This window comes from Arachis ipaensis, chromosome B5 (assembly GCF_059453495.1).
Source record: "Arachis ipaensis isolate K30076 ecotype BB chromosome B5, ASM5945349v1, whole genome shotgun sequence".
Taxonomy (NCBI): Eukaryota; Viridiplantae; Streptophyta; class Magnoliopsida; order Fabales; family Fabaceae; genus Arachis; species Arachis ipaensis.
Genome location: NC_142440.1, coordinates 95380415 through 95390838, shown reverse-complemented (window position 1 = coordinate 95390838; position 10424 = coordinate 95380415).

Here is a 10424-nt window from a genome sequence, read left to right as displayed (position 1 = left end):
TGCCAAGCAAAATTCAATGAACGCATTGGTTGAGGAAGAGATAAACATGTTTTGATTCGGAGATCTCAATATCTCCTATAACCCAATGAATTCCCCATTTCTGATTTCCACTTTCTCTTTACATTCTGCAACTCAATTCATGCAATCACCCCCATTCCCTTTTAATTTCAGCAATTTAGCTTCTGCTCTTTAATTCATGCAATTTAAGATTCCGCCATTTCAATTTCTTGTCATTTACGTTTCCCGCCAATTTTACATTCCGCAATTCTCATCTAATTCTTGATTCCGCTCAACTAGACACACTTCTAATCCGAATTGCTCATTCAACCAATCCTTGTGGGATTCGACCTCACTCTATTGTGAGTTTTTACTTGACGATAACCGGTGCACTTGCCGGAAGGAATTTTGCCGATCGTGCAATTTCCTAAATCGTAGCATAACAAGTTTATGCGCATCAATCAGCAGCAGGAACAACCTCAATATATGCACAACCAAGGCTCAGGCCAAAATGAAGTTTATAGTGACACCTACAATCCATCCTGGAAGAACCATCCAAACATAAGATGGGGAGATAACCACACTCAAAAGCAGCAACCATGGCAAAGAAATTCAAACCAAAACAACTCAAGAAACAACCAAAACCACAACCAGCAAAATACTACCCCCAATCCATATAGAAAACCCTTCTATGAAGGACTGACAATGAAAGCTCAAGAGGCACTTGACTACTCAGCAGGAGGCTCAATACAACTCATGAAAACTGCAGAGGAGGCCCAAAATCTCATTGATATGGTGGCTAACAACCAGTATTTCTTTGCTCACCAAAGGCAACGCCAACCATCACAAAGGAAAGGAGTGATAGAGTTGGAAGGAGTGGACTCAATCCTAGCTCAAAACAAAATGATGCAGCAGCAAATTCAACAACAGTTTGAGCAAATGGCCAAGAGGATTGATAGCTTGCAAGTTGCAACAGTGAATACAAGTCAACCATCAACCACAGGGGGGCAAAATGAAGAAAACCAAGAAGATCAGCAGCAGGAACAACCTCAATATATGCACAACCAAGGCTCAGGCCAAAATGAAGTTTATAGTGACACCTACAATCCATCCTGGAAGAACCATCCAAACATAAGATGGGGAGATAACCACACTCAAAACCAGCAACCATGGCAAAGAAATTCAAACCAAAACAACTCAAGAAACAACCAAAACCACAACCAGCAAAATACTACCCCCAATCCATATAGAAAACCCTTCTATGAAGGACTGACAATGAAAGCTCAAGAGGCACTTGACTACTCAGCAGGAGGCTCAATACAACTCATGAAAACTGCAGAGGAGGCCCAAAATCTCATTGATATGGTGGCTAACAACCAGTATTTCTTTGCTCACCAAAGGCAACACCAACCATCACAAAGGAAAGGAGTGATAGAGTTGGAAGGAGTGGACTCAATCCTAGCTCAAAACAAAATGATGCAGCAGCAAATTCAACAACAGTTTGAGCAAATGGTCAAGAGGATTGATAGCTTGCAAGTTGCAACAGTGAATACAAGTCAACCATCAACCACAGGGGGGCAAAATGAAGAAAACCAAGAAGATCAGCAGCAGGAACAACCTCAATATATGCACAACCAAGGCTCAGGCCAAAATGAAGTTTATAGTGACACCTACAATCCATCCTGGAAGAACCATCCAAACATAAGTTGGGGAGATAACCACACTCAAAACCAGCAACCATGGCAAAGAAATTCAAACCAAAACAACTCAAGAAACAACCAAAACCACAACCAGCAAAATACTACCCCCAATCCATATAGAAAACCCCAACACAACCACCCAAATTCCAGTTACTATCCACCCAATACCCAAACCACTAACCAAAACACCTACCATCAACCTTCAATATCTCACAACCAGCCACAAGCGTCACAAGACACTCAATGAATCTCCAATTTGGAGATATTGATGGAAAAGATGATGAAGCACCAAGAGTTAATGATGGAAAAACTCATGAAAAATCAAGAGATTGCCAGACAAGATCAAGAAACAGTAAGAAAAGATCAAGAAGCAGCAAGAAAAGATCAAGCCATAACAAGCAAAAACCAAGAAGCTTCAATCAGAAATCTTGAGATGCAAATAGAACAAGTAGCTAAACAAATTACAGAGATGGGTGAGAAGCAACCAAATGCATCCCCTAGTGCCACTCAAAACCACCCAAGGGACAAAGGAAAAGCTACAAAGTGGGAGGAGTACAAAGCAATCATAGTGGGAAGTGAGAAGACTGGGGAGAAGGAAGCCATCAATCAAGAAGAACACAACAAACAAGTTCCATAAGAAGAGACAGAAGAGAGAAGTGAAGAGGATAAAAAGACCGAGAATGCAAAAAGCTCAAAAAGAGATAAGGACATCCCTGAAACACAACTACAAGAGAAGAAGGAAGGGATGAAGCCATATATCCCCAAACTTCCATATCCTCAAAGATTCAAAAAAGAAAACGAGGATAAGCAATACTCAAAGTTCCTGAACATATTCAAGACACTCAGCATCAATATTCCTTTCTTAGAAGCACTTGAATAGATGCCATTATATGCCAAATTTATGAAAGAAGTGCTAACAAAGAAAAGACCCTTGAAGGAAGGACAGATTGTTGAAATGACAATAGAGTATAGTGCTATTCTCCAAAGAGGTCTACCAGAGAAGAAGGATGATCCTGGAAGGTTTTATATACCTTGTACCATAGGAAACATAACTATTGAGAAATCATTCTGTGACCTTGGTGCAAGTATAAACTTGATGCCTCTATCTCTTATGAGGAAGCTTAAAATTTTTGAGCTGAAACCCACTCGAATAACTCTTCAAATTGCTGACAAGTCCATTCAACAAGCACTTGGAGTTGTAGAGAATGTGCTGGTAAAAGTGGGAAAATTCCTTCTTCCAGTTGATTTTGTCATCCTGGATATGGAGGAAGACCCTAACACTCCCATCATCCTGGGGAGGCCTTTCCTGGCTATGGGTAGAGCATTGATAGATGTTGAAAAAGGGGAATTATTGTTGAGAGTACATGATGAGCACCTAGCATTCCATGTTTTTAAAACCCTGCATGAGCCCACTCAAGAAGAAGATTGTATGAAGGATAAGGCCAGGGATCAAAGCTTGAAGGAGGCATTCAATGAGTTAACTCCAAGACTTCTAAATCCATGCTTGAAAGAAGTAGAGATGGTGCAACAGACTAAAGAAATCAAGGAGGAACTAGATCCAAAACCCCCAGATGAAAACCTCAACACTCCAGATAAAGGAGTTCGCCGCTTTCTTCCTGTGAGTGAATCCTATCTCTTCCATATGTGAAATTTTCCTTTCAAGCAACCACATTCATTCAGCAGTGACATCGAAATGTGAGATTGAAGCCTTTTCCTTCGCATGAAGGACGGGAAAAAGATCGGGGAAAGGACAGTGCAGAAATACTCAGACCACTCAAAAGATAAAAAGATATCCTTGAGCCAGACCATCGTCAGACTCAAAATGAAAAATTTCCACCAAGGCATGAATCATCTCCTAAGAAAGAAGAGAAGAAGAAGAGGCCAAAAGGGTGGAAAAACAAGAAAATCCCCACTGAAGGCTTCTCACTAGGGGATAAAGTGATGATGAACACCCAACCAATGAAGGTGTGTCCACAATTATCTGAGTACTATACTGTGAACCGGATCCTTTCACTTGAACACCTAGAAATCATCAAAGAGGAGACCGGAAGGAAGTTCACAGTAAGAGGAGAAAAGCTAAGGCACTATGCTTATCAGCCTCCATGATCAAAGAACAAGATGTCAAGCTAGTGACAATAAAGAAGCGCTTGTTGGGAGGCAATCCAACCTGAGGTAATTTTCTCTTCATAGCTAATTTAATAAAAGAGTTTAGTAGATTTCTCAGTATTGCAAAGAGCTAAGTTTGGTGTTGCACACCAAAATAATTAAGGGGTGAATGTTGGATGCTAAGTTTGGTGCTCCACCAAAAATTTCATTAAGAACACATTGCACCCTCATCATGATCAGTATCGGCTCTAAACCATCAGAGAAACTGCTTAACAATTGTCATGTTTGTAGTTTTTAGTTGTTTTCTAGTTCATAGTTTGTTTTCTAGTCCATAGTTTATTTCCTTAACAAAAGTACTTGATGTTTCATGCATGTATTTATTCTGCTACATATAGAAGTAGGCAAGGAACTAAGTTTGGTATTCCCACACCAACTTAGGTTCACAGAATCACAAGCATACATGCATGCTAACTGCCTCTCAAGTGCTTGGGGAACAAGCAACTTTCAATATCTTTTGTAGGAAGTCATTCAATCTCTTGGAGGAAAAGGTACATCATCATGGACAGAGGAAGGACATGGAACCCAACAATGATGATGACACAGATGAAACAAATAGACTCCAAGAGGTTGTATTATTCTCTGACTAATTCTAGTTCAAATATGTTAATTGAAAGTTCAAATGTCCCCTGTTGATTAGTATCTTTCTAGATTCATTTACTGTCTGCAAGTTTGTTTGTTTTCATGCTGTTATGGCTTACTAGTCTAAGTGCTTGATTCACTTTCATCTTACTTGAGTTATATGCTTTGTTCCTCATGCTTGAATAAAAGAAAAATAACTGTGAAATAGAGAAAGAGTAAAAATCTGGTATGATATGAGACAAAATAAGATTATGTGGTGGTATGTGCTGGTTCATTAGGTGATTTATAAATAAGGCTGAATGCTGGCATGACTTTGTGATATAAACTTGAGTTATATTTCATGAGACTTGACAAATGAAAAAGGTCCAAAATAAAAGAAAAAAATGCAAAAGAAAGAAGCAAAAAGAAATACACAAGGCTGGGCACCAATGGCTGCAAATTTGGATAAATGCCTGTGATGTTCTTGTACAAAGATAAGCTTGGATAACTAGGTTCTAAGGGGTGCTTCATCACCCGGTAACTTGGGTTAACTAACCCGGGATTGCCAACCGAAAGTCCACCATCAAGAGCTACTTTGAGACAAAGCATTTAGTAACCCAAAGAGGTGATGGGCATCAATTTCCAAAGAACAAACAGAGATGAACAAAACAAGCTAAATGCCTGTGATGTGTGTGTGCTAAGGAGAGGATTGAGCAAGTAAGCCCATAGGGGTGTTTCAACACCTAGCATCTTGAACCAACTAGGGCGGGAATGCTGGCTGAAAGCTTACTCTAAAAAGCTGCCTTACAACATAGCATTAAGCCTCAGCCAAGAAAGAGAGCAACAAAAAAAAAAGAAAAAAAAAACCCCCAGGGACCAAGCAATAACAAGTCTCATTTTTTGTGTAATTCAAGTAAGGATCCAAAGGAATGTTGATGTCTCAGCCCCAGAATAAAAATCCCTAAGATACCATGCATAAAAACCCCGTTTACCAGTATTCAACGTCTTCTAATAAAAGGCTTATACACTTCTCTGCTTCTAGTAATTTTCCTTATGTTTTACTGCTTGCTTGGGGACAGGCAAGGTTTAAGTTTGGTGTTGTGATGACAAGTCATCTTAGCCTAGTTTCACTAGCTTTTTTTCTTTGTTTTTATTAGGTTTTATGCACTTTCTTGCATTTTAAGAAAGTAATTTGGATTAAAAATGCATGACTTCTTTGAATCAATCAACCACCATGTAATTGATGTTAAATCATGAGGTTTAAGCTAAATTTAATTGAATTTTAATGATTTATAAACCTTGTGAATTTAGTGATACTTTGATTGGTTGTTTTGATTGCTTGTAGGTGAAGAAAGAAGAAAATAAGAAAAGCATGGCCTAAGGAATGTGCCCAAAGGAAGCAACAAGCATGCCAAGAGAAGAAAAGCGTGGCAAAAATCAAGGAAGAATGGAAGCTAAGTTGGAAAAGTAAACTGAGCTTCACAAGGAATGAAAGGGGAAGGCAAGGTACAAGGCTAAGTTCAAATAGTTAACTGAGCACTAAAGAAAGCAAGGAAATGGCATAAAGCTCAGTTAACTAAGTGAGCTTTATCGGGGGCTCTCAAAAATTAAATCAAAGCAAAAATCCCATAAATAAAGCCACCAAGACTTGAACCTTGCACCTGAGGGATGACAAGAAGGCGCTACTCCATGGAGGCAAAGGCGCTCAATTGCGTTACTTAATGGAGCGCTACATTATATTGCTAGGCATAAGGAAAATCATGAAAAATAAGCCAAAATGCTTCCTCTAGGATTCGAACTTGGAACCACACGCTACTCCTTGCAAGGAAAAATCAAGAGAAATAGCTAAATTGCTTCCCCCAGGATTCGAACTTGGGAATTCCTTGAAACATAAGGAAGGAGTGCCACCAAGCTTGCAAGGAAAATCAAGAGGAAATAGCTTAAATGCTTGAGCCAAGTTTCAAACTTGGGAATTCTTTAAAACATAAGGAGGAGTGCCCACTCATCCAAGGAAATTAGCTTCAAAGATTTCCTCCACTTGCTCCCACCAGGATTTGAACCTGGGACCTTGAGGCTGAAGGCAAGGCGCCACCAAGGAAAGCTCAGTTGGTTTTTCCAACTGAGCATTACTCTCCCCAAGCCTTCCACTCTTTGGCACAACAAATGCTCACAAGGGAGCTTGACATGCGCATCATGACACGGCAAAGCAGCAACTTGGCGCAACAAGGAAGCAAGCAAGGCGCTTCACAAGGGGGAGCTCAGTTGGTTTTTCCAACTGAGCACTACCTCCCCTTCCTCCCCACAAGTTGACACGGACCCAAGGCACCAAGGGGGCTTTGATGCGCACCAAATGACACGGGCAGCAACAATAGAATGCTCAGTTGGTTTTTCCAACTGAGCTTACCCCTGGGAGTTGAAAACTTGGGTTGAAAATTGGATTAAAAATCCAATTTAATTCATTTCTTCACCAAATCAAAAGCCCACCCAAATTCCAAAATCCAAGAATAGAAAGTGTATAAATAGGAGTTAGTTTGATGTAATTACTACTTTTGAACTTTTGAACTTTTATCTTTTTCCTCTAGACTTTTACTTTGAATTTTTCTTTTGAGCTTTCATTTTAATTTTGAGCTTTTTACTTTGAATTTTGTATTTCTGAGAACTTGGAAGGAGAAGTGATCTCTCTTCTTCTTAGTTTGAGCACTCTTTTATTTTCTTGCTTTGGATCTTGGGTGGAGAATTGAAGAACTTCTGTTTCAATCTCACCTTGAGATCTTGTTTAATTTTTCTGCATAATTGAATTCCAATTTCCATTTACTGCTTTATCTTCTACTCTTTCTGCAATTTACTTTTCAGTTTCTTTTGCAATTATTCTTGTTGGATCAAGGAAGGATTTGAGATCTAGACTTGTTATCTAGTCTCTTCCACCCTGAGATCTTCAACCTCTTTTACTTTGCTTCAAATTAAGCACTGCTTTCTCTGTTTTTAAATTCTCAAAGCATTGTACTCTTCTGTTTAAGATCTACTTCACTGCAATTAAATTTTCTCTTTTATTGTTTAATGCAATTTACTTGTTCTTGTTTAATTTCTACAATCCCAACTCCCAATCTCTTTTACAATTCAAGCAATTTACGTTTCTTGCACTTTAAGCTTCATCCATTTACATTACTTGCAATCTAAGTTTCTGCAATTTAATTTACTTGCACTTTAAGATTCAGCTCCTTTACTTTCCTGCTCTTTAATTTACTGCAAATTTCCCCTTCCCCTTTTATTTTCCATGCAATTTAGCTTCTGCAAATCACAAATCACTCAACCAAATCTTGATTCGCTTGACTAAATCAACCACTAAACTAAAATTGCTCAATCCTTCAATCCCTGTGGGATCGACCTCACTCTTGTGAGTTATTATTACTTGATGCGACCCGGTACACTTGCCGGTGAGTTTTGTGTTAGATCATTTTCCACAACATCAGTACGCACAATTGTAATCTCAACTCCTTTTCACAACTCCGCACAACTAACCAGCAAGTGCACTGGGTCGTCCAAGTAATAAACCTTACGTGAGTAAGGGTCGATTCCACGGAGATTGTCAGCTTGAAGCAAGCTATGGTCATCTTGCAAATCTCAGTCAGGCAGATTCAAATGGTTATGAGGTTTTGATAATTAAAAGATAAATAAAATCTAAGATAAGATAGAGATACTTATGTAATTCATTGGTGAGAGTTTCAGATAAGCGTATGGAGATGCTTTGCTCCTTCTGAATCTCTGATTTCCTACTGCCTTCATTCAATCATTCATACTCCTTTCCATGGCAAGTTGTATGTTGGGGGATCACCGTTGTCAATGGCTACCATCTGTTCTCTCAGTGAAAATGGTCCAAATACGCTGTCACCGCACGGCTAATCATTTGTCGGTTCTCACTCATGTTGGAATAGGATCCATTGATCCTTTTGCGTCTGTCACTACGCCTAACACTCGCGAGTTTGAAGCTCGTCACAGTAATCCCATCCCAGATCCTACTCGGAATACTATAGACAAGGTTTAGACTTTTCGGATCTCAAGAATGGCCGCCAATAATTCTAGCCTATACCACGAAGGTTCTAATCTTATATTAGAAACCCAAGAGATATGCATTCAAGCGCGTTTTCATGTAGAACAGAAGTGGTTGTCAGGCACGCGTTCATAATTGAGAATGGTGATGAGTGTCACATAATCATTACATTCATCATGTTCTTGTGTGTGAATAAATATATTGGAATAAGAATAAGCTTGAATTGAATAGAAAATAGTAGTACTTTGCATTAATTCATGAGGAACAGCAGAGCTCCACACCTTAATCTATGGGGTGTAGAAACTCCACCGTTGAAAATACATAAGTGATGAAGGTCCAGGCATGGCCATGAGGCCAGCCTCCAAACGTGTACAATATGATCTATGATAGCATAAAACTGATCAAGGATATAAAATAAATCACTAAAAGTAGTTTTTATACTAAACTAGTAGCTAGGGTTACAAAAAATAAGTAACTAAGTGCAGATAGTGCAGAAACACACTTCTAGGGCCCACTTGGTGTGTGCTTGGGCTGAGCATTGAAGCTTTCATGTGTAGAGACTCTTCTTGGAGTTAAACGCCAGCTTTGGTGCCAGTTTGGGCGTTTAACTCCAGCTTTTATGCCAGTTCTGGCGTTTAACGCCAGAATAGGGTAGAAAGTGGGCGTTCAAACGCTAGTTTGGGTTACCAAAACTCAGGAAAAGTATGGACTATTATATATTTCTAGAAAGCCCAGCATGTCTAATTTCCAAAGCAATTCAGAGCGCACCAATTGAGTTTCTGTAGCTCTAGAAAATCCATTTCGAGTGCAGGGAGGTCAGAATCTAACAACATCTGCAGTCCTTTTTCAGCCTTTGAATCAGATTTTTGCTCAGATCCCTCAATTTCAGCCAGAAAATATCTAAAATCACAGAAAAATACACAAATTCATAGTAAAGTCCAGAAATGTGAATTTTGCTTGAAAACTAATAAAAATATACTAAAAAGTAGCTAGATCCTACTAAAAACTACCTAAAAACAATTCCAAAAAGCGTATAAATTATCCACTCATCAGGTTGCCTCCCAATAAGCGCTTCTTTAATGTCAGTAGCTTGATAGTGAGCTCTTAGAGAGCTTCACAGAGACTCAAAGCTTAATGGTGGCCCCCCAACACCAAACTTAGAAGTTGAGTGTGGGGGCTCTGTTTGACTCTGTGTTGAGAGAAGCTTTTTATGCTTCCTCTCCAAGGCATTCAGTTCATTGATGAGCAATGGAGGTTCATCCTCCCAAGTCTCATTACCAAATAACTTGGCATTCAGCTTCATGATTGCTCCTAGATACCAAGCAACTTGCTCTTCAACAATATCTTCATCCTCTTCAGAGGAAGAATACTCATCAGAGTTCATGAATGGCAATAGTAAGTTCAGTGGAATCTCTATGGTCTCCGTATGAGCCTCAGATTCCTTTGGTTCCTCAATAGGGAAATCCTTAGTGGTCATTGGATGTCCAGCAAGGTCTTCCTCACTGGAAATCACTACCTTGTCCTCCTCTATAGGTCCTCCGCACAACTAACCAGCAAGTGCACTGGGTCGTCCAAGTAATACCTTACGTGAGTAAGGGTCGATCCCACAGAGATTGTCGTCTTGAAGCAAGCTATGGTCATCTTGTAAATCTTAGTCAGGTGGATTCAAATGGTTATGAGGTTTTGATAATTAAAAGATAAATAAAACATAAAATAAAATAAAGTTACTTATGTAATTCATTGGTGGGAATTTCAGATAAGCGTTTGGAGATGCTTTGTTGCTTCTGAACCTCTGCTTTCCTATTGTCTTCTTCCAATCATGCGTGCTCCCTTCCATGGCAAGCTGTATGATCCTCTCCGATGAAAAATACCTGGTACAATCTCTGCACGGCTAATCAACTGTCGGATTTCTCGTCTCGGATGAAAAATACCAAGTACAGCTACCGCACAGCTAA